Source organism: Hippoglossus stenolepis, chromosome 3 (assembly GCF_022539355.2).
Source record: "Hippoglossus stenolepis isolate QCI-W04-F060 chromosome 3, HSTE1.2, whole genome shotgun sequence".
Lineage (NCBI taxonomy): Eukaryota > Metazoa > Chordata > Actinopteri > Pleuronectiformes > Pleuronectidae > Hippoglossus > Hippoglossus stenolepis.
In genome coordinates, this window is record NC_061485.1 from 5,516,898 (window position 1) to 5,539,831 (window position 22,934).

The 22,934-nt window shown below is 43.6% G+C and overlaps 2 long non-coding RNA genes across 2 annotated transcripts; both read left to right on the plus strand.

Annotated features, from left to right (window-relative positions):
* The first annotated feature begins 255 nt into the window (after positions 1 to 255).
* On the plus strand, positions 256 to 1,557 carry LOC124851553. Its single transcript, XR_007032578.1, has 3 exons — positions 256 to 387; positions 1,006 to 1,175; positions 1,276 to 1,557. It is a non-coding gene; the product is annotated as an uncharacterized LOC124851553 (long non-coding RNA).
* Positions 1,558 to 12,962: 11,405 nt separating this feature from the next.
* On the plus strand, positions 12,963 to 15,714 carry LOC124851556. Its single transcript, XR_007032582.1, has 3 exons — positions 12,963 to 13,141; positions 14,420 to 14,589; positions 14,690 to 15,714. It is a non-coding gene; the product is annotated as an uncharacterized LOC124851556 (long non-coding RNA).
* The last annotated feature ends 7,220 nt before the right edge of the window (positions 15,715 to 22,934 follow it).

Sequence of the window (22,934 nt, forward strand, 5' to 3'; positions counted from 1 at the left end):
TTACTGAACCACTTCCTTTTTTGTTTTTAGGTTGACACAAAATTTCCCCCACAAACCACAACTTCTGAGGCTGAACACTGAATGAGCAGGAGATGGGGTGACGTGATGACATCACATTTTTAAGTTGGTGACTGAGGAGAATCGGATCAAACTTTGTTCCTGTTAATAAAAACCTGTTAATTTGACGTGTGGAGGTGTTTACTGCTGCTCCTGAACTGAACCTGCAGTGACGACCTGTGTCCACATGGGGAACCTTGAACACTGCCCACAAAACACGCGCACGCACGCACACAGTCATGTGATTTCCAGTAAATGCAGACAGAGGAGCCTAGAAAGTGAAAGTAAACTTGTCCAGAGCAAATGGGGCAGACGTGAAGTCAGAGGCTGGTGAGTATTTGAACACATTCGTATTATTTTACTGTGATCGGCTGAGTCCAGCACAATTGACTCAGGCAGGGCCGTGCAGAGACGTTTAGAGGGGCAGGTGCTGTGAGCTTCCTCCTCCTCTGACCTGCGCTCACTTTACACTTCAACAGTAAACACTGATCACAAGTTATTAGGACACGTACAGGACTGACGTTTACTTTGTGTTTGTTTGACTCGCTTTAGAGTTTATGAGACACATGTTTAAACCTGCGACACAACAAGAGACGTAACGTGACGCGCACGGTCAGGACATCAGGGTTAAAGTGACCGGAAAGATCCAGAGTCACGATCCGACATCATCGATTAATACCTGAACACATGTGATCATCAGTTCATGTGAAGAGGGACAGAGACGAACACGCAGGGGTTAGGGTTAGCATTTAGTCAAAGGGGTATGTTTACATGTTGTAGGGCAGCCGGGACTTCATCATCTGTGCGTACACATGGTCTGAGGAAGTTCTAATTTGTTATCAGAGTACGAACAAATTTAGGTACGAACATATTGATGAATCCCAGATTCGTGCGTCACTGTTAGTAAATGAGGCCCATTGTGTGTGTGTGTGTGTGTGTGTGTTTCAGCTCACAGTCAGTGTCAGTGTTTTTCCTCTCAGACTGAAGATGAGTGGTTATGAGGAGGAAGAGGAGGACAGAGCAGAGTCTCCAGTGTTCAGCTGTGTGTCTCTGAAGAGTGACCGGTCCATGGCAGCTCCTCTAAACTTCAGTAATGAACCTGGACCCTCACACACAAAGTAAGAGACCTGCTACAAACATGTGAACCTCCAAACTGAATCCTCAGAGAATGAATGAGGGAATGATGTGTTCTGAATAAAAACATGTTTGTGTTTGCAGAGGTCAGGACCACAGACTAAGAGCAGAGTCTCCAGGGTCCAGCTGTGTGTCTCTGAAGAGTGACCGATCCATGGGACCTCCTCCAAACTTCAGTAATGAACCTGGACCCTCACACACAGAGTAAGAGACTGTTTCTACTTTGAACTGATTGAACTTTGAAGTTGGTGACGGATCCCTCAGAATCACTCAATGAGCTCAGACCTCCACTAAGAACCATCAGGCTCCTTATGAAACTGTTACGCCCTGAAAAGGGAAGATATCAATAAAGACGCTCAGACACGATGCTTCCGCTTGGGCTTCATTGAGAATCATATTATTTCCAGCAGTATTTGCTGTACAAATTTTTTTACATAAAGCTCCGAACAATTAATTGCATTTTCTCTCAATTTCAAGATCAACTTTCCAATATAGTTTTCTTTCACTTTTCTTTCACAGGCAAGTAAACGAGGAAGTATATTATAATTTCTCACTCTTTCTTAAACATGTCAAATCAGATGTAACAGCTAAATATTTATGAAACTGGTCTATTAATCAATAAACATAACCTTAAATGATCAAACTTAAATGTACAGGAAATAAACAAAAACATTGTGTAAAACATTAGTAACCACTTGTCTCTTCTAATTGTTATATTCCTTGCTCCTTATCATAGACAGTTACTTTAGTAATGAAAACACAAATGTATTAGTAATTCGTTACACACATAAACATAGTAAAACGTAACCATACACATTAGCAACCTCATTCTCTGTAAATGTGTCTTACTGAGCTAAACACGATCAAAATGCACACGATAGGTGTTGAGCCTATGATGGCCTCGTGCCGCTCCGTGCGAGCCACTGAGGGAACTGAGTTTAAGCTGCTTAACAGTATACCAATCATCAATCTAGAAATCATAACATAGCTTCCAAAACACTGAACATTCAGTGAACATGTTTAAAAACACCAACAAAACGACTTAACAAACATATTCCAAAGTTTAAGAGCATAAATACTCACTTCGTACCTGAAAAGGGGAGATAGCAACAAAGACGCTCAGACGCGATGCTTTCTCTCAGGCAGCTTCATTGAGAACAGCGCGTCGTGGCCGAGAGCTCCCCCTTCCGGACTCAGCAGGCATGACTAAACAATCACAAGCGTCATCTTTCAAAAAAGACTCAATCAGTAGAGTGTAGATTAACTTCTCTGTCGGGAGGGTATCCTTATACTTTTAAATAGTTTTTAACCTTGTTACCTCTTTTTTAAACATTTTAACCTTTTACACAGGAGTTCAACAGTTTAACCTCTTTCACAGGACTTTTTACAAGTTATTACCTTTTTCTTCTGTATGACCCTATGACTCTTTTTATTTGCTATTGAACTTATATCAATGATCAGCTTCCTTATTAAATCAATCTATCACAAAACTACTTTGAAATTCACTAGATACTAATTTTTTATTTGGTTCTGCACCAAATTTCAAACATTCATAAACATCAGTCCTCTGAACATGTCTGTGGAAGTAGAAAGAAAACCTCCCCTCTCCCTGATCTGGTTCACAGACCACATCCTTCCACCAAGTTTACTGGTTATCTGTAGTTTTTTATAATCCCACTAACGAACAAACCAACCAACCAACACACAAACATACAGGGTGAAAACAAAACCTCCTTGACAGAAGTAATGACAACCTGTGACTGTGACATTTGAGTTACCAGGACATGTCTTCACAGAGAGAGGAAGAGGAGTCATGTTTCTGAGGAGGAGCAGTCGTCCTGCTGTGCTTCGTGTCAGGACGTCCTGAAGGATCCAGTCTCCACCAGCTGTGGACACTGGTTCTGCAGACAGTGCATCACCTCATACTGGGACCAGTCTGGTTCTTCCGGAGACTCCTCCTGTCCCCAGTGTGGGAAACGATCCAGAACAGGTGCTGGAGCTCAGACAGCTGGTCAGAGCAGCACTGTACATGTGTCTGCTGATGTCTTCACTTCTGACATCAGCACATGTTGTTTTATTTAGTTCCTTCATACAGCATCAACATTTTTCTGTATCTGATGAAAACAATCAGCAGATTCTCAGATTCTCTGTCTCTGACATTGTTTCTTGTCTTTCAGCAGATCGTGGTCTGCAGGAGGTTTTAGATGAACATAAGCTCAGTCTGAGGAGGAGATGTGAACATGTGACTGAAGGAACTGATGAAACAGGAAGTAGAACCCTCCTCAACAGGATCTACACTGAGCTCTACATCACAGAGGGACAGAGTGAAGAGGTTAATACTCAACATGAGGTGAGGCAGCTTGAGAAGGCTTCCAAGAGGAAGAGCCTCCACGACACTCCCATCAAGTGCCACGACATCTTTAAAGCCTTAACTGACCAGCAGAGCAACATCAGAGTCGGCCTGACCAACGGCGTCGCATTGGAAAACCTTCTCGGTGCAGAAGTTCACTCTGGACTGGGCAGAGGGTTTAGAAAACCAAGATGTGGGTCTGCTGACTGTGCTTTCGTTCAGGAGCTGAACCTGGTGAAAGACCAGCAGCACAGTCTTCTACGCTGCTCCGTGTTTTCCATCCAACGCTACAGAAGCTCACGGCAGAGACGCTCGCTGTCTGTAAACCTTTGTTCATCTTGGACGGCCTGGATGAAAGCAGACTTTCTCTGGACTTCAACGACAAGAAGGTTTGTCTGAGTCACACAGAGGTCATCAGTCAACGTGCTGCTGACAAACCTCATCCAGGGAATCTGCTCCCTCTGCTCGCCTCGATAACCTCCAGACCTGCGGCGGCCAATCAGATCCCTCCTACATGTGTTGACAGGGTCACAGAAGTACGAGGCTTCACTGACGCCCAGAAGGAGGAGTACTTCAGGAGGAGATTCAGTGATGTAGAGCTGTGCAGCAGAATCATCTCACACATCAAGACGTCCAGGAGCCTCCACATCATGTGTCAAATCCCAGTCTTCTGCTGGATCAGTGCTACAGTTCTGGAGCACATGTTGACCACAGACCAGAGAGGAGAGCTGCCCAAGACCCTGACTGACCTGTACTCACACTTCCTGCTGGTTCAGACAAAGAGGAAGAACAACAAGTACGGTGAGGGACATGAGACGACTCCACAGCAGCTGACGGAGGCTGACAGGGACGTTCTCCTGAAGCTGGGGAGGCTGGCGTTTGAACATCTGGAGGAAGGAAACATCATGTTCTACCAAGAAGACCTGGAGCGGTGTGGTCTTAATGTCACAGAGGCCTTGGTGTACTCAGGAGTTTGTACTGAGATCTTCAAAAGAGAGTGTGTGATCTTCAAGAAATCAGTCTACTGCTTTGTTCATCTGAGCGTTCAGGAGTTTCTGGCTGCAGTCTACATGTTCCACTGTTACACCAAGAGGAACACAGAAGAACTCAACAACTTCTTGGGAACATATAGGAACACAGACAGTACCTCCTCCCTGGATGACCTCCTGAAGAGAACCATGGAGAAATCCCTCACCAGTACAAATGGTCATCTGGACCTGTTTGTTCGCTTCCTTCACGGCCTCAGTCTGGAGTCCAACCAGAGAGTCTTAGGAGGCCTGCTGGGTCAGACAGAGAACAATTCAGAGATCATCCAGAGAGTCATCAACAACCTGAAGAAGATGAAGAGTGGTGACATTTCTCCTGACAGAAGCATCAACATCTTCCACTGTCTGACTGAGATGAACGACCACTCAGTTCATCAGGAGATGCAACAGTTCCTGACGTCAGAGAACAAATCAAAGGAGAAACTCTCTGAGATCCACTGCTCAGCTCTGGCCTACATGCTGCAGATGTCAGAGGAGGTTCTGGATGAGTTGGACCTGAAGAAGTTCAACACATCAGACCAGGGTAGACTGAGACTGATCCCAGCTTTGAGGAACTGCAGGAAGGCTCTGTGAGTCCAGACATGATCAATAACATGTTCAATCAGTGTAGATGAGTCGTTCTTCAAATACACTCAGTGTTAAATGATTCTCATTGTTTTGGGCAGCATGGTGTTGCAGTGGTCAACACAGTTAGTGCAGCTTTGCTGTGAGGAGGAGGTTCTCCTTGTGTCTGCAGGGTTTTCTCTGGGTTCTCCAGCTTCCTCCACAAACCCAAAAATATGTAGATCGGAGTTAGGTTGATTGGAGACTGAAATTCAGTGTCAGCTGAGATTGGCTCCAGCTCACTGTGACCACTAAAGGATAAGTGTCTACTGGCTAGTGTGTGTGTGTGTGTGTGTGTGTGTGTGTGTGTGTGTGTGTGTGTGTGTGTGTGTGTTCTCATGTACATATGAGAACAACTCAGATGTGGAGAGTGAAATCCAATGTGATCACTGTGTGGGAGTTTGAGGGTTCAGACATACCACCATGTGGGGTACAAGGGAGATTATTGTATATACTTTATATATATGTATATACTGTATATACATAAAAGTATGTATATATATATATATATAAAAACCTTTCCACATATATATATATGTGGAAAGGTTTTTTCTGAGCGAACAGCTAGCATAGTGTGAGGAGAAGGAGAAGTGTTTTGGATGAGAATCACTGACTGTTCCTTTAAAGCAGAACAGGTGTTTGTACGCCGCCAACCACTGCAGTCTGAGTCCCTCCAGGTTCCTGACATGTTGCATTCACAATAATATGAGGTCACTGTGACTTTTGACCACTGAAATCTAACTTATCTAATAAGTTCATCTTGAGTCCAACTGGTCAAAATGTGACGAAATTACCTAAAGACAGACCTGAGATATCATGTTCAAGAGGTCAAATACATGTGTTGTGACCTTGACCTTTGACCTTGACCACCCGAATCTAATGAGTTCATCTGTTAGTCTAAATTTTTCTGTAATTACAGACTCGGTGGTTATCGACTCTCAGAGACTCCCTGTGAAGTCGTGGCCTCAGCTCTGAAGTCAGACCCCTCACATCTGAGGGAACTGGATCTGAGAGGAAACAAGCTGAAGGATTCAAGAGTGAAGCTGCTGTGTTCTGGACTGGAGAGTCCAAACTGTCGACTGGAGACTCTGAGGTCAGGTTCTTAAATCCTTGAATGTTCACTTTTCCAACTTTTTTTCTTCTTCAGTCATTGTTTATTTAAATTTATTTAAATTGTCACAGTTCTGCTCTGCTCACTGTCCCTCAGTCATCTGTCACTCACCCAGCCTGTCAGTCACGTCCACCTCATCAACTCCATTCACCTGCACTCACCTGCTCCTGATCACTAAGAGAGTGTCAGTAAATAACATGTGGACTGAGGCCGAGCACTCGTCCTCCTCAGGTTTTCAAAATAAGACACATTCTTATTGAAACATGTGGGACAGTTGATAAGTATAGAAACAAACAGGAAGTGACTGTCAGGAGCCATCCCTACTTTAAACAGTGTTTAATTACACAAACCTGCTCAGTGACCAAACACAGAGAGGAAGCTGATAAATTAAACAATGGTCCAACATGTCTGATCTGATATTTATCTTCAGGTCACAGACTGGACTGAGGTCAGCAGCATGTTGAGAGTCTGTGTTGACATGATGACGATCCACAACAACAGGAGGACACATTCAAATATTCATGTTTCTTTCTTCAGGTTGTGGGACTGCAGTCTGTCAGAGATCAGCTGTTCTTCTCTGGCTTCAGCTCTGAGGTCAAACCCCTCTCACCTGAGAGAACTGAATCTGAGTCTAAACAAGCTGCAGGACTCAGGAGGGAAGGAGCTGTGTGGTTTTCTACAGAGTCCAACCTGTCGACTGGAGACTCTGAGGTCAGACATCATGTTTTAATGTTAAACGTTCAGTGTGTAGAATTTAGTGACATCTAGTGGTGAAGTGTCATGTTGCAGCTGAACACCCCCCCCCCTTCCAAACATGAACGAGAACCTGTGGTAGCTTCAGTTGTCAGAGAAATTCAAAAGGTTTAGTTTGTCCAGTCTGGGCTACTGTAAAAAACATGGCTGCCTCTGTAGAGAGGACCCGCTCCTGATGTGAATATAGAGTATTTAAATATAAAGTATGTACATCTAAAGTATATAAATATAGAGTATGTAAATATAAAGTATGTAAATATAAAAGGCTCATTCTAAAGTAAAGGAAACAACAATTCGTACAATTTAGATGAAACAGGTGAAAACATCCCCTGGATTATTTTATATTCAGTTTCTAACAATGGATCCTTTCACCTGAATCTTCCACACTGGAGCTTCAAGGTCAAAGTGCAGAACATGTGTTCCTAACAGTGAACTCTGATACTGAGCTGAGAGATGTTTGTAGAATGAGTGCTGAGGACTGAGTCAGGCTCAACGTGACTGAAGTTTAACTGACAGATAAACAATCCAATGCTGGACAATGTGTACATGTAATGTTTCTGTGGAAGCTAACCAGGATCTGTCCTGGTGGTCCTGTGGACTGACCACATGACAGCGTGACCATGGTCCTATGGTTACAGGACTTACACAGAGTCGTCCATGCCTTTATCTTTTCACCACTAGATCTCTGTACCGCCCTGTACACTCCCTGCACCACTGTCAACTTGTCAAAAAAACTGCTTCTCAGATCATCGCCACTTCAAGAAAACACGATCATATAACTGCTCTTTTCACACATGAACTGTGGAACATGTTCAGAACAACTTGACTCAGACTTCAGGTCTGAAAACAGCGACTGATGTTTAGTCAATGTCCTTCATTTTCACACATGAAGTCAGTTTAATTTACAGTCAAGTTTTATCCTTTCTTCAGGTTGAAGAGCTGCAGACTGTCAGAGATCAGCTGTTCTTCTCTGGCTTCAGCTCTGAGGTCAAACCCCTCTCATCTGAAAGAACTGGGTCTGAGTGACAACGACCTGCAGGACTCAGGAGTGAAGGAGCTGTGTGGTTTTCTACAGAGTCCAACCTGTCGACTGGAGACTCTGGGGTCAGTTCACTGACTGACCTTTGTAGATCTCATATCTATAAAACAGCATTCATACACAATTTATCTCATTTAATTCTAATTTAACATAATTCCTCTTCATACATAACTTGAATCCATCAATTAATTAATCTGTGACATTTTAAATATTCAGCTGTTAAAACACATCTGAGTTTAGTTCTGGATTTCCTAAAATGATCTGCAGGACAGAGACCGGGTCCAAATAATCTATTTCGACTGAATCAGGACTCGTTTTAGTCCAACATGTCTGATTTCATATTTATCTTCCATGTTATGAGTCTGTGTGACATGAATGTTTGTTTGTTATTTTCACACATGTTCTCGGTTTAATTTACAGTTAAGTTTTATTCTTTATCCAGGTTGTATCACTGCAGACTGTCAGAGATCAGCTGTTCTTCTCTGGCTTCAGCTCTGAGGTCAAACCCCTCTCATCTGAGAGAACTGGATCTGAGGTACAACAACCTGCAGGACTCAGGAGTGAAAGAGCTGCTTGATCTAAAGCAGAGTTCAGGCTGTCGACTGGAGACTGTGAGGTCAGTAGATGGTTGGAGTCAGTCCACGCTGCTTTCATCAGTATTTTACTAAACACAGTCAGTATCACAGTACAGATCCAGGGGTTCAGGGTAAATCACCATGGTAACTGGTAATGATGAACGGCTAACTAGCGCCGGAGCAGGTTAAGTTGGAGATCAACCCATATAAAAGCTCCGCCCACTGACCACAGTGACTCTACACTGTTGTGTGGTGCACACTCTCCTTAAAGGGAAGGATAAGGGAAGTTTAAATCAACGTCTGGTTGGTTCAGTTGATCTCTAACTCACCCAGTACATCTCAATCTCTCCAGACTCATCCTGTCACCAAAACACCAAATGCACTCAGTCAGCTTCCTGAAGATAGGTCCATGTGTTTTTATTGAGTAGTGATGTCAGAGGTTTCCACCACAGTGTCCTCAGTCAGTGAGACAGTGTGTGTCCTCAGAGTCAGTGTTTGTCCTCAGAGTCAGTGAGACAGTGTGTGTCCTCAGAGTCAATTTGTTCTCCTCTGATTTTTATTATAGAACAGTTTGATCCTGGTTGTGAAATATGAGGCTCTGCTGTCAGTCAAACTGTCCATGTCTGTGATTGGTCATCCGCAGTAAACCCCGCCCCTTTCATGTGCACGCTCAGATCTTGATGAGGAAAACCTGAGTTAACTTAACGAGTTGATAACCAGCGTCATGTGACCACTTAGCCTGACTGTGTTTGTCAGGTTAAGTTGAGCTGGATCTCAGAAAGATCTCCTGGACATGTTGAAGTGGCTTCGTAGTTCAGGCCTCAGTGTTTCCTCAGTGAAGCTGTGAGAGGAGAATGAGGACAGACGTCAGGATTGGACAGACACAGAGAGAGAACAGTGGGCCAATCAGACGAGCCAGAAGCTGCTTGTGATCATTTGATTGAGTTGATGTGAAGACGACAGTTGTTGTTGTTGTTTTCATGTGAACAGGAAATGAAGCTGGACCACAGCTGACAGCCTCACACAGCCAGTTTGTTCTCTCACTTCGTCAGTGAAGAACTGATCGGTTAGATCTTTGTCACAGCTCTGAGATCAGTGTGACTGAAGCCTCTCATCATCACCACGGTAACCATGAGCTCTTTATACAGACCAGAACCTCTGCTGAGGTCCATCTGTCTCATCTGGTCAGTTTCTCAGAAGCAGATGTTCATCAACACACAGTGAAACATGGCTTCACCTGTAACAGCAGTAAATCCACCTCTCAGGTGTCCACTCTGCACTTTGACATGCAGAGGAAACACACTTAGCTCTTAGCGTGTTCATTCCAACACGTGAACATGAAGCAGAGAGGAAGCTGCTCCACCTCTGAACAGGACTGAAGTCCCTGCTGCTCTTTCTACTGGATGTGCTGCATCACTGACTCACAGCTGATGAAGTGAGTCTCTGTAAACACTGATGTCTTCTTCTCTCAACAGATGGAGGGAGTGATCTTTGTCCAGAGGCTGAAGCAGCAGCAGCTTGTGTGTAGAGCGGCTCTGACTGGGCCTTGTTGCTGGGAGGCAGAGAGGAGACGGAGCTCCAGAGGAATCAGAGGAGGTGCACGGCTCTGAGATCAGCTGTCACACAGTGTCCAGTCCACCATCCTCCCTGTGTGTTCCTGTGGATGTGACACATCTTCATCAGTGGAGCTGCTGCTGCTCTGTCCTTTGACTCAGTGTCTGCAGACACACTCACGCTTCTATTCACATGAAGAATCAGTTTATTGAAATGACATAACACCAGGCAGAATATATAAACACTGTATAAACACTCACATATAGTGTTTTTAAGTTTGCCTTTATTATTTTCACCTTTCTCAGTATGTCTCCATGTGTGTAGAACCACATTCTGTGTATCTGATTGTTTATGAACTTAAAGTTCCTGGATTCACATCACAAATTGATTTAGTTCGACACAAAGTTAAACACATTTAAATCACTTTGAGTTTAAAATCAGAGTTTTGTCTTTGACACAAAAGATCAAAACTCTGGACTTAAAAATGGGACGTTTTCATTTCTGCATCAGGTGCAGAGCAGTGGTTGCTATTCTTCTTTTTGACCCACAGGTGGCGCTGTTGTATAACAGCAGAACATCCCTGTCAAAGCCTTTATATTCAGTCTTTGAGTCAAACACATGGATCATTTCCTCTGTGACAAACCAGATGTAACAAAAAGTAAAAGAAAAGTTCTGTTGTTTCTACTTGTCTCTGCTTTAATGCACAATAAACATCCTTCCACCGACTTTGCTGGAAATCATTACTCTTGTTTTTCTTTAATCTTGCAAACAAACCAACAAACAGGTGAAAACATCTCCTCCTTGGTGCAGGTAAATTAACAGTTTACACTATTTGACACAGTGGAAACAACTGAACTGTCATATTTACAGTATGAATAAGAGTCGATAAAGAGCAGAGCATTTTTAAGTCTCAGAGGAAACTGTTCAATAAATATTTTACGATATTTAATAGAAAACTGACCCAAATTGTTGCTAAAATATTTTCGAAAGCAATGACGCAAATCTGTGTTTGTATGTTCTCGACCACCAACTCAGACCAACCACAAGGGGGAGACTGTAGCAGGCCTCTGGGAACAGCAGCATGCTGGGAAAGAACTGATGATGTGAGGTTCACAGCAGAGACAAGTGACAGCAGTGAAGTGATTTCATAATTTTGATGTGTGATTTTTCAGTTTGGGGAGAGAACAGGGAACAATAGAAGATACGGTGGCCGAGAGACGCAAACACACTGCAAAATAAGAAAACAGATGCAACAGAAGAAAGTGAAACATCTGGAATGAGTTTTCTTTGTTATCGTATATTCATCTTTACTTTCAGTTTGTAGCTGGGACTTAACCCAACCTTTCCTCGCCACAGACCACATTTACAACAGCACACTGATAACACCATCATGTTAAAGACAACATTAAAATACACAGAAGACTATAAACACAAAGTGTTGAATAACATAAATATCAAAGATCATTTAAAAGCCAAATCTACCGTTATGTTCCAATAGTTTTCTATTAAAGACTGAAAACATCCTTATATATATATTGGAAAGTTTTATGAAAGTGTGATAGAAGAAGTTTGTGTAAAACTGGAGCTTGATGTCCCTTCAAACATCTTTATGTACTTATTTCCACTCAGCAGCAACTTCATCTCCTGCACATCACAGGAAGCATCACGACTGTTTCACACCAGCACAACGTGGTTTTTGGAGGAAACTTAATTTTATTTTTCTTTAACATATCAGAGCTTAACACGTTGGATTTAACTCAGACCAGGGAGGGATTTTGTGTTTATTTATTATTATTATAGGTCATATATTCTTAAATGCTTACTTTTGAAGTGACTCATTTGTTTTAAGTCTTCCTCTCTGTTACTCGTGTTGTTGTAAATATTTGAAGATTCACTGTGCACACATGTAAGAATGTCTTTAGTTGCCCACAGTCGGAGTTTTGCAAATGTAAGTGAACCACTGAGGTCACAAGTTAATGTTTATGTTCATATTTTCTCACCTTTTTCAGTCATAAGATCAATACATGTTAAAGTTGCTGCTTTGAATCAGTGTTTCCTTCACTTTAGTTTCACTCTGCTGCTGCTGCTGTGTCACCGATCACTCCACTGCTCCTCTGCTCTCTGTCACTCCCTCATCTCAACCTGGTGTTTTTATGTTTTTATTCTGTAATCTTCTCAACAAATCCCATGAAAATTCCAAAGACTTCCAACTGAGTCTGACTTCCCACTGTCTGTGGCACTCGGCTCCAAGGTCACAGGTTCCCACTGAAGACACACAAGTTTAGAAAAGCCTTGTGAATGTGTAGTGTAACTTTTATAAAGCTTCAGGAACAGGAGGTTTTTAGTTGTTGTCTTTTCATGGGATTTGCTGCTGATGATGATGAAATACAAGATAATCTTTAAACTGAACGACCACTTTGCTGCAATGAGTTATTTATGTGAGTTTTTCACTCCTTCCCGTGTTGGCGACTGATTATTCTACTATACTGAACCACTTAGTTTTTTTGTTGTATGTGTTTGACACAAAGTTTCCCCCACAAACCACAACTGCTGAGGCTGAACACTGAATGAGCAGGAGATGAGGTGACGTGACGACATCACAGTTTTTAAGTTGGTGACTGAGGAGAATCAGATCAAACTTTGTTCCTGTTAATAAAAACCTGTTAATTTGACTTGTGGAGGTGTTTACTGCTGCTCCTGAACTGAACCTGCAGTGACGACCTGTGTCCACATGGGGAACCTTGAACACTGCCCACAAAACACACGCACGCACACACGCACACATAGTTATGTGTTTTCCACTATGGTTTTCCAGTAAATGCAGAGAGAGATTCTCCCATCAGCCCGGAAAGGCAGGAAAAGAGAGAGTAGATAGAGAGAGCGCCAGAGCAGACGGAGCAAACGTGAAGTCAGAGGCTGGTAAGTGTTTGAACAACATTAATATTATTTTACTGTGATCGGACGAAAGGGAAACAATGTAGGAGGGTTGACTTTGTTATATTTGAAGAAACACTGAATTTACGTATAGCTGGCTTCATTGGTAAATAGCCCAATCTATGTTATTGTTAATATTGTTGAAGTGTTGATTTATTAGACTCGCATGAAGATGTATTTCCCTGCGATTGGTCTGATCAGTCAATATTTCTGAGTTCGTTAAACTGTGGGAAACTCCCAAACTGCCCAACTCCATCAGATATAGCCTGAGCTACAACATGTGTTTGCGAGAGGTCTGACGTTTAGAGAGAAAAGGGGAAGTGTCCCAGAGAGAGAGAGAAGCCACGTATGTATCCTAAATACTCCGCCGGAAGTGTAGAGAGTAAGAAGTGAGCAGAGAAAATCCGTGTGAGCGAACAAGGTTAACCTGGTCTGCAATAACTGAGGCGCTGAACGCTGTGGACATGTCTCTCAGATGCATCGCGACGTGGACACGGACTCCGCTGAATAGTTATAACACCGCTGCTTCAGGACAGACTCACATTAACTGTCCGGTCGTCCTGTGTCTCTGTCAGAGCTTCCTCCTCCTCTGACCTGCGCTCACTTTACACTTCAACAGTAAACACTGATCACAAGTTATTAGGACACGTACAGGACTGACGTTTACTTTGTGTTTGTTTGCAACACGAGACGTGAGGCGCACGGTCAGGACATCAGGGTTAAAGTGACCGGGAAGATCCAGAGTCATGATCCGACATCATCGATTAATACCTGAACACATGTGATCATCAGTTCGTGTGAAGAGGGACAGAGACGAACACGCACTCAGGCCCCCGCAGACAGAAGAGTTCCTCCCGCAGATTACGACTTAACGCGGTGTTTTAACTTCATTGTTGCAGAAGAAGCGACGCCCCGTTTATCCAGAAACATTCATATGAATTCAGCAGTTTTTTTATAGAGATGATGAGCATGAAAGGGCGTCAATTTTATAGTTTTTTTATTACATTTGGTAAATTCATCAGAAAATGTAATTATTGCTGTCTATCTACTATTTTTATTTAAATAAATGGAGTATTAATATACCACGCATTTAGTCAAAAGGGTATGTTTACATTTTCTAGGGCAGCCGGGCCTTCATCATTTGTGCGTACACATGGTCTGAGGAAGTTCTAAATTGTTCTCAGAGTACGAACATATTGATGAATCCCAGATTTGTGTGTGTGTGTGTGTGTGTGTGTGTGTGTGTGTGTGTGTGTGTTTCAGCTCACAGTCAGTGTCAGTGTTTTTCCTCTCAGACTGAAGATGAGTGGTTATGAGGAGGAAGAGGAGGACAGAGCAGAGTCTCCGGTGTTCAGCTGTGTGTCTCTGAAGAGTGACCAGTCCATGGAACTTCCTCTAACCTTCAGTAATGAACCTGGACCCTCACAAACAAAGTAAGAGACCTGCTACAAACATGTGAACCTCCAAACTGAATCCTCAGAGAATGAACCAGTGAATGATGTGTTCTGAATAAAAACATGTTTGTGTTTGCAGAGGTCAGGACCACAGACTGAGAGCAGAGTCTCCAGGGTCCAGCTGTGTGTCTCTGAAGAGTGACTGGTCCAAAGGAGAGCCTCCAAACTTCAGTAATGATCCTGGACCCTCACAAACAGAGTAAGAGACTGTTTCTACTGTGAACTGCTCTGAAGAGGATTTAGTTTCCTCTAGTGTGGCCCCTGCATTAGGACACAGCTTCATTGAAGTTAGTGACTAATCTCTCAGAATCACTCAAAGAGCTCAGACCTCCACCAAGAACCAACACGCTCCTTATAAAACCACTTTGGAATTCACTAGATACTCATTTTTATTTGGATCTGCACCAAATTCCACACACTGGTAAACATCAGTCCTCTGAACATGTCTGTGGAAGTAGAAAGAAACCCTCCCCTTATGGGTTTGCGATCAGTAATTAATATCTTAATTGTGGTTTAAACGACGTGTGAGCTCACGTTATTGAGTATTATCGATTGTGATCCATGCGCCACGCATTCATACTCTGATGTCAATATATTTGGCCGCTTTAGATGATAAATGAAAGACAATAAAATCATTGACGGGTTTTTCCGCATACTCACAAACAAACATGTTTTTTTTTTGTAAAAGTATGGAGCTGGAGGAGGTGGAGGGGAGCGCTCCGTTCGGTTTGACGGAATGATAGACACACAGAGGAGCAGTAAATTAACTGCCCCGGACTTGGTGGCGCTGTGACCGGGCTGTGCGCCTTCTCCCGCCTGAGGAGCTGTCTGTGGTCTCTGCGTCCGGGTCCATAGCCAGGGACTGTTTATGTTTATTTATCGCAAGTCATATCTTCATCGCGATATTAAACAACGTTATCGATATCGCATGTTTTCCTAATATGGCACACCCCTACTCCCCTCTCCCTGATCTGGTTCACAGACCACATCCTTCCTCCAAATTGACTATCTGTATCCGTAGTTTTTTATGATCCGACTAACGAACCAACCAACACACAAACATACAGGGTGAAAACTAAACCTCCTTGACAGAAGTAATGACAACCTGTGACTGTGACATTTGAGTTACCAGGAAATGTCTTCACAGAGAGAGGAGGAGGAGTCATGTTTCTGAGGAGGAGCAGTCGTCCTGCTGTGCTTCGTGTCAGGACGTCCTGAAGGATCCAGTCTCCACCAGCTGTGGACACTGGTTTTGCAGACAGTGCATCACCTCATACTGGGACCAGTCTGGTTCTTCAGGAGTCTCCTCCTGTCCCCAGTGTGGACAAAGATCCAGAACAGGAGCTGGAGCTCAGACAGCCGGTCAGAGCAGCACTGTACATGTGTCTGCTGATGTCTTCACTTCTGACATCAGCACATGTTGTTTTATTTTGTTCCTTCATACAGCATCAACATTTAACATCGTTATAAAACCACAGAGTTAAAAAGCTTTTATTTTCTGTAGTTTTTCTGTATCTGATGAAAACAATCAGCAGATTCTCAGATTCTCTGTCTCTGACATTGTTTCTTGTCTTTCAGCAGATCGTGGTCTGCAGGAGGTTTTAGATGAACATAAGCTCAGTCTGAGGAGGAGATGTGAACATGTGACTGAAGGAACTGATGAAACAGGAAGTAGAACCCTCCTCAACAGGATCTACACTGAGCTCTACATCACAGAGGGACAGAGTGAAGAGGTTAATACTCAACATGAGGTGTGGCAGCTTAAGACAGCTTCCAAGAGGAAGAGCCTCCACGACACTCCCATCAAGTGCCACGACATCTTTAAAGCCTCAACTGACCAGCAGAGCAGCATCAGAGTCGTCCTGACCAACGGCGTCGCTGGCGTTGGAAAAACCTTCTCGGTGCAGAAGTTCACTCTGGACTGGGCAGAGGGTTTAGAAAACCAAGATGTGGTCTGCTGACTGTGCTTTCGCTCAGGAGCTGAACCTGGTGAAAGACCAGCAGCACAGTCTTCTCACGCTGCTCCGTGTTTTCCATCCAACGTTACAGAAGCTCACGGCAGAGACGCTCGCTGTCTGTAAACCTTTGTTCATCTTGGACGGCCTGGATGAAAGCAGACTTTCTCTGGACTTCAACGACAAGAAGGTTGTGTCAGTCACACAGAGGTCATCAGTCAACGTGCTGCTGACAAACCTCATCCAGGGTAATCTGCTTCCCTCAGCATTCGTCTGGATAACCTCCAGACCTGCGGCGGCCAATCAGATCCCTCCTACGTGTGTTGACAGGGTCACAGAAGTACGAGGCTTCACTGACGCCCAGAAGGAGGAGTACTTCAGGAGGAGATTCAGTGATGAAGAACTGTGCAGCAGAATCATCTCACACATCAAGACGTCCAGGAGCCTCCACATCATGTGTCAAATCCCAGTCTTCTGCTGGATCGGTGCTACAGTTCTGGAGCACATGTTGACCACAGACCAGAGAGGAGAGCTGCCCAAGACCCTGACTGACCTGTACTCACACTTCCTGCTGGTTCAGACAAAGAGGAAGAACAACAAGTACGGTGAGGGACATGAGACGACTCCACAGCAGCTGATGGAGGCTGACAGGGATGTTCTCCTGAAGCTGGGGAGGCTGGCGTTTAAACATCTGAGGAAAGGAAACATCATGTTCTACCAAGAAGACCTGGAGCGGTGTGGTCTTAATGTCACAGAGGCCTCGGTGTACTCAGGAGTTTGTACTGAGATCTTCAGAAGAGAGTGTGTGATCTTCCAGAAATCAGTCTACTGCTTTGTTCATCTGAGCGTTCAGGAGTTTCTGGCTGCAGTCTACATGTTCCACTGTTACACCAAGAGGAAGGCAGAAGAACTCAACAACTTCTTGGGAATATATTGGGACAGAAGGGGTACCTCCTCCCTGGATGACCTCCTGAAGAGAACCATGGAGAAATCCCTCACCAGTACAAATGGTCATCTGGACCTGTTTGTTCGCTTCCTTCACGGCCTCAGTCTGGAGTCCAACCAGAGAGTCTTAGGAGGCCTGCTGGGTCAGACAGAGAACAATCCAGAGATCATCAAGAGAATCATCAACAACCTGAAGGAGATGGAGAGTGATGACATTTCTCCTGACAGAAGCATCAACATCTTCCACTGTCTGACTGAGACGAACGACCACTCAGTTCATCAGCAGATGCATAAGTTCCTGACGTCAGAGAACAAACCAATGAAGAAACTCTCTGAGATCCACTGCTCAGCTCTGGCCTACATGCTGCAGATGTCAGAGGAGGTTCTGGATGAGTTGGACCTGGAGAAGTTCAACACATCAGACCAGGGTCGACTGAGACTGATCCCAGCTGTGAGGAACTGCAGGAAGGCTCTGTGAGTCCAGACATGATCAATAACATGTTCAATCAGTGTAGATGAGTCGTCCTTCAAATACACTCAGTGTTAAATGAATCTCATTGTTTTGGGCAGCATGGTGTTGCAGTGGTCAACACTGTTAGTGCAGCCTTTCTGCAGTTCAGTTGTGTTGTGCAGAGGCAGGGTTGGTGCAGAGTTCTATACAGTGAATAGGCCTATTCGACTACAGTTCTAATCCATATTATGGCAAGAACCACTCAACTAAGTAAAGAGAAACAACAGTCCATCATTACTTTAATACAGGAAGGTCAGTAAATCCGGAATGTATCCTCAAGTTCAGTCGCGAAATCCATCAAACGCTATGATGAAACTGGCTCTCATGAGGATCGCCCCAGGACAGGAAGACCAAGAGTTACCTCTGCTGCCGAGGATAAGTTCATTAGAGTTACCAGCCTCAGAAACCACAAATTAACAGCACCTCAGATTAGAGGCAACATAAATGCTTCGCAGAGTTCAAGTAGCAGACACATCTCAACATCAACTGTTCAGAGGAGACTGCGTGAATCAGGCCTTCATGGTCGAATTCCCGCAAAGAAGCCACAACTGAGGAAGAACAACAAGAAGAAGAGACTTACTTGGGCCAAGAAACACAAGGAATGGACATTAAGCCAGTGGAAATCTGTATTTTGGTCTGATGAGTCCAAGTTTAGATTTTTGGTTCCAACCGCCATGTCTTTGTAAGATGCAGAAAAGGTGAGCAGATGGTCTCTGCATGTGTGGTTCCCACCATGAAGCATGGAGGAGGAGGTGTGATGGTGTGGGGGTGCTGTGCTGGTGATACTGTTGGTGATTTATTCAAAATTCAAGGCATACTTAACCAGCATGGCTACCACAGCATTCTGATAGCGACATGCCATCCCATCTGGTTTGCGCTTAGTGGGACCAGCATTTGTATTTCAATAGGACAATGACCCCAAACACACCTCCAGGCTATGTAAGGGACTCTTGACCAAGAAGGAGAGTGATGGAGTGCTGCATCAGACGACCTGGCCTCCACAATAACCCGACCTAAACCCAATTGAGATGCTCTGGGATGAGTTGGACCGCAGAGTGAAGGCAAAGCAGCCAACAAGTGCTCAGCACCTCTGGGAACACTTCAAGACTGTTGGAAAACCATTCCAGGTGACTACCTCATGAAGCTGATTGAAAGAATGCCAAGAGTGTGCAAAGCTGTCATCGAAGCAAAAGGTGGCTACTTTAAAGAATCTAAAATATAAAAAATATTCTGGTTTGTTGAGCATTTTTTTTGTTTACCACATAATTCCATATGTGTTCCTTCATAGTTTGGATGTCTTCACTATTAATTTGCAATGTAGAAAGAAATAAAAATAAAGAAAAACCATTGAATGAGAAGGTGTGTCCAAACTTTTGACTTGTACCGTATATATATATATATATATATATGTGGAGAGGTTATGTGACCTTGACCTTGACCACCCGAATCTAATGAGTTCATCTGTTAGTCTACATTTTTCTTTAATTACAGAATCATTGGTTTGGAACTCTCAGAGACTCACTGTGAAGTCGTGGCCTCAGCTCTGAAGTCAGACCCCTCACATCTGAGGGAACTGGATCTGAGAGGAAACAAGCTGCAGGATTCAGGAGTGAAGCTGCTGTGTTCTGGACTGGAGAATCCAAACTGTCGACTGGAGACTCTGAGGTTCTTAAATCCTTGAATGTTCACTGTTACAATTGTTTTTCTTATTTTGTCATATTTATTTAAATTGAATTGGATTGTCACTGTTCTGCTCTGCTCACTGTCCCTCAGTCATCTGTCACTCACCCAGCCTGTCAGTCACGTCCACCTCATCAGCCCAACTCCATTCACCTGCACTCACCTGCTCCTGATCACTAAGAAAGTGTCAGTAAATAACATGTGGACTGAGGCCGAGCACTCGTCCTCCTCAGGTTTTCAAAATAAGACACATTCTTATTGAAACACGTTGGACAGTTGATAAGTATAGATCTGATATTTATCTTCAGGTCACAGACTGGACTGAGGTCAGCAGCATGTTGAGAGTCTGTGTTGACATGATGACGATCCACAACAACAGGAGGACACATTCAAATATTCATATTTCTTTATCCAGGTTGATTGGCTGCAGTCTGTCAGAGATCAGCTGTTCTTCTCTGGCTTCAGCTCTGAGGTCAAACCCCTCTCATCTGAGAGAACTGAATCTGAATCTAAACAAACTGCAGGACTCAGGAGTGAAGGAGCTGTGTGGTTTTCTACAGAGTCCAACCTGTCGACTGGAGACTCTGAGGTCAGTTCACTGACTGACTTTTGTAGATCTCATATCTATAATACAGCATTCATACACAATTTATCTCATTTAATTCTAATTTAACATAATTCCTCTTCATACATAACTTGAATCCATTCATTAATTAATTTGTGACATTTTAAATATTCAGCTGTTAAAACACATCTGAGTTTAGTTCTGGTTTTCCTAAACTGATCTTCAGGACAGAGACCGGGTCCAAATAATCTATTTTTACTGAATCAGGACTGGTTTTTAGTCCAACATGTCTGATTTCATATTCATCTTCCATGTTATGAGTCTGTGTGACGTGAATATTTGTTTGTTATTTTCACACATGAACTCAGTTTGATTTACAGTTAAGTTGTAACTGTTATTCAGGTTGGAGGACTGCAAACTGTCAGAGACCAGCTGTTCTTCTCTGGCTTCAGCTCTGAGGTCAAAGACCTCTCATCTGAGAGAACTGGATCTGAGTAACAACAACCTGCAGGACTCAGGAGTGAAGGAGCTGCTTGATCTACAGCAGAGTCCAACCTGTCGACTGGAGACTGTGAGGTCAGTAGATGGTTGGAGTCAGTCCACGCTGCTTTCATCAGTATTTTACTAAACACAGTCAGTATCACAGTACAGATCCAGGGTCGGTGCTAAGAAGCAGGATTTGTGGTTATCAGGTTAACTTCAGGTTTAGTTTTTTCAATCCTACGAAGCTCGTTCACTTCTTATCAGGGTAAATCACCATGGTAACTGGTAAGGATAAACGGCTAACTAGCGCTGGAGCAGGTTAAGTTGGAGATCAACCCGTATAAAAGCTCCGCCCACTGACCACAGTGACTCTACACTGTTGTGTGGTGCACACTCTCCTTAAAGGGAAGGATAAGGGAAGTTTAAATCAACGTCTGGTTGGTTCAGTTGATCTCTAACTCACCCAGAACATCTCAATCTCTCCAGACTCATCCTGTCACCAAAACACCAGATGCACTCAGTCAGCTTCCTGAAGATAGGTCCATGTGTTTTTATTGAGTAGTGATGTCAGAGGTTTCCACCACAGTGTGTCCTCAGAGTCAGTGAGACAGTGTGTGTCCTCAGAGACAGTGAGACAGTGTGTGAGTCAGTGAGACAGTGTGTGTCCTCAGAGTCAGTGAGACAGTGTGTGTCCTCAGAGTAGGTTTGTTCTCCTCTGATTTTTATTATAGAACAGTTTGATCCTCGTTGTGAAATATGAGGCTCTGCTGTCAGTTAAACTGTCCATGTCTGTGATTGCTCATCCGCAGTAAACCCCGCCCCTTTTATGTGCACAGGCTCAGATCTTGTTGAGGAAAACCTGAGTTAACTTAACGAGTTGATAACCAGCGTCATGTGACCACTTAGCCTGACTGTGTTTGTCAGGTTAAGTTGAGCTTGATCTCAGAAAGATCTCCTGGACATGTTGAAGTGGCTTCGTAGTTCAGGACTCAGTGTTTCCTCAGTGAAGCTGTGAGAGGACAATGAGGACAGATGTCCGGATTGGACAGAGAGAGAACAGTCGGCCAATCAGACGAGCCACAAGCTGCTTGTGATCATTTGATTGAGCTGATGTGAAGACGATAGTTGTTGTTGTTTTCATGTGAACAGGAAATGAAGCTGGACCACAGCTGACAGCCTCACCCTGCAGCTCTTTCTACTGGATGTGCTGCATCTGTAAACACTGATGTCTTCTTCTCTCAACAGATGGAGGCTGGATCATTGTCCAGAGGCTGAAGCAGCAGCAGCTTGTGTGTAGAGCGGCTCTGACTGGGCCTTGTTGCTTGGAGGCAGAGAGGAGACGGAGCTCCAGAGGAATCAGAGGAGGTGCACGGCTCTGAGATCAGCTGTCACACAGTGTCCAGTCCACCATCCTCCCTGTGTGTTCCTGTGGATGTGACACAGCTTCATCAGTGGAGCTGCTGCTGCTCTGTCCTTTGACTCAGTGTCTGCAGACACACTCATGCTTTATTCACATGAAGAATCAGTTTATTGAAATGACATAACACCAGGCAGAATATATAAACACTGTATAAACACTCACATATAGTGTTTTTAAGTTTGCCTTTATTATTCTCACCTTTCTCAGTATATCTCCATGTGTGTAGAACCACATTCTGTGTATCTGATTGTTTATGAGCTTAAAGTTCCTGGATTCACATCACAAATTGATTTAGTTCGACACAAAGTGAAACACATTTAAATAATTTTGAGTTTAAAATCAGAGTTTTGTCTTTGACACAAAAGATCAAAACTCTGGACTTAAAAATGGGACTTTTTCATTTCTGCATCAGGTGCAGTGCAGTGGTTGCTATTCTACTTTTTGACCCACAGGTGGCACTGTTGTATAACAGCAGAACATCCCAGTCAAAGCCTTTATATTCCGTCTATGAGTCAAACACATGGATCATTTCCTCTGGGACGAACCAGATGTAACAAAAAGTAAAAGAAAAGTTCTGTTGTTTCTACTTGTCTCTGCTTTAATGCACAATAAACATCCTTCCACCGACTTTGCTGGAAATCATTACTCTTGTTTTCTTTAATCTTGCAAACAAACCAACAAACAGGTGAAAACATCTCCTCCTTGGTGCAGGTAAAAGAACAATTTACACTATTTGACACAGTGGAAACAACTGAACTGTCATAT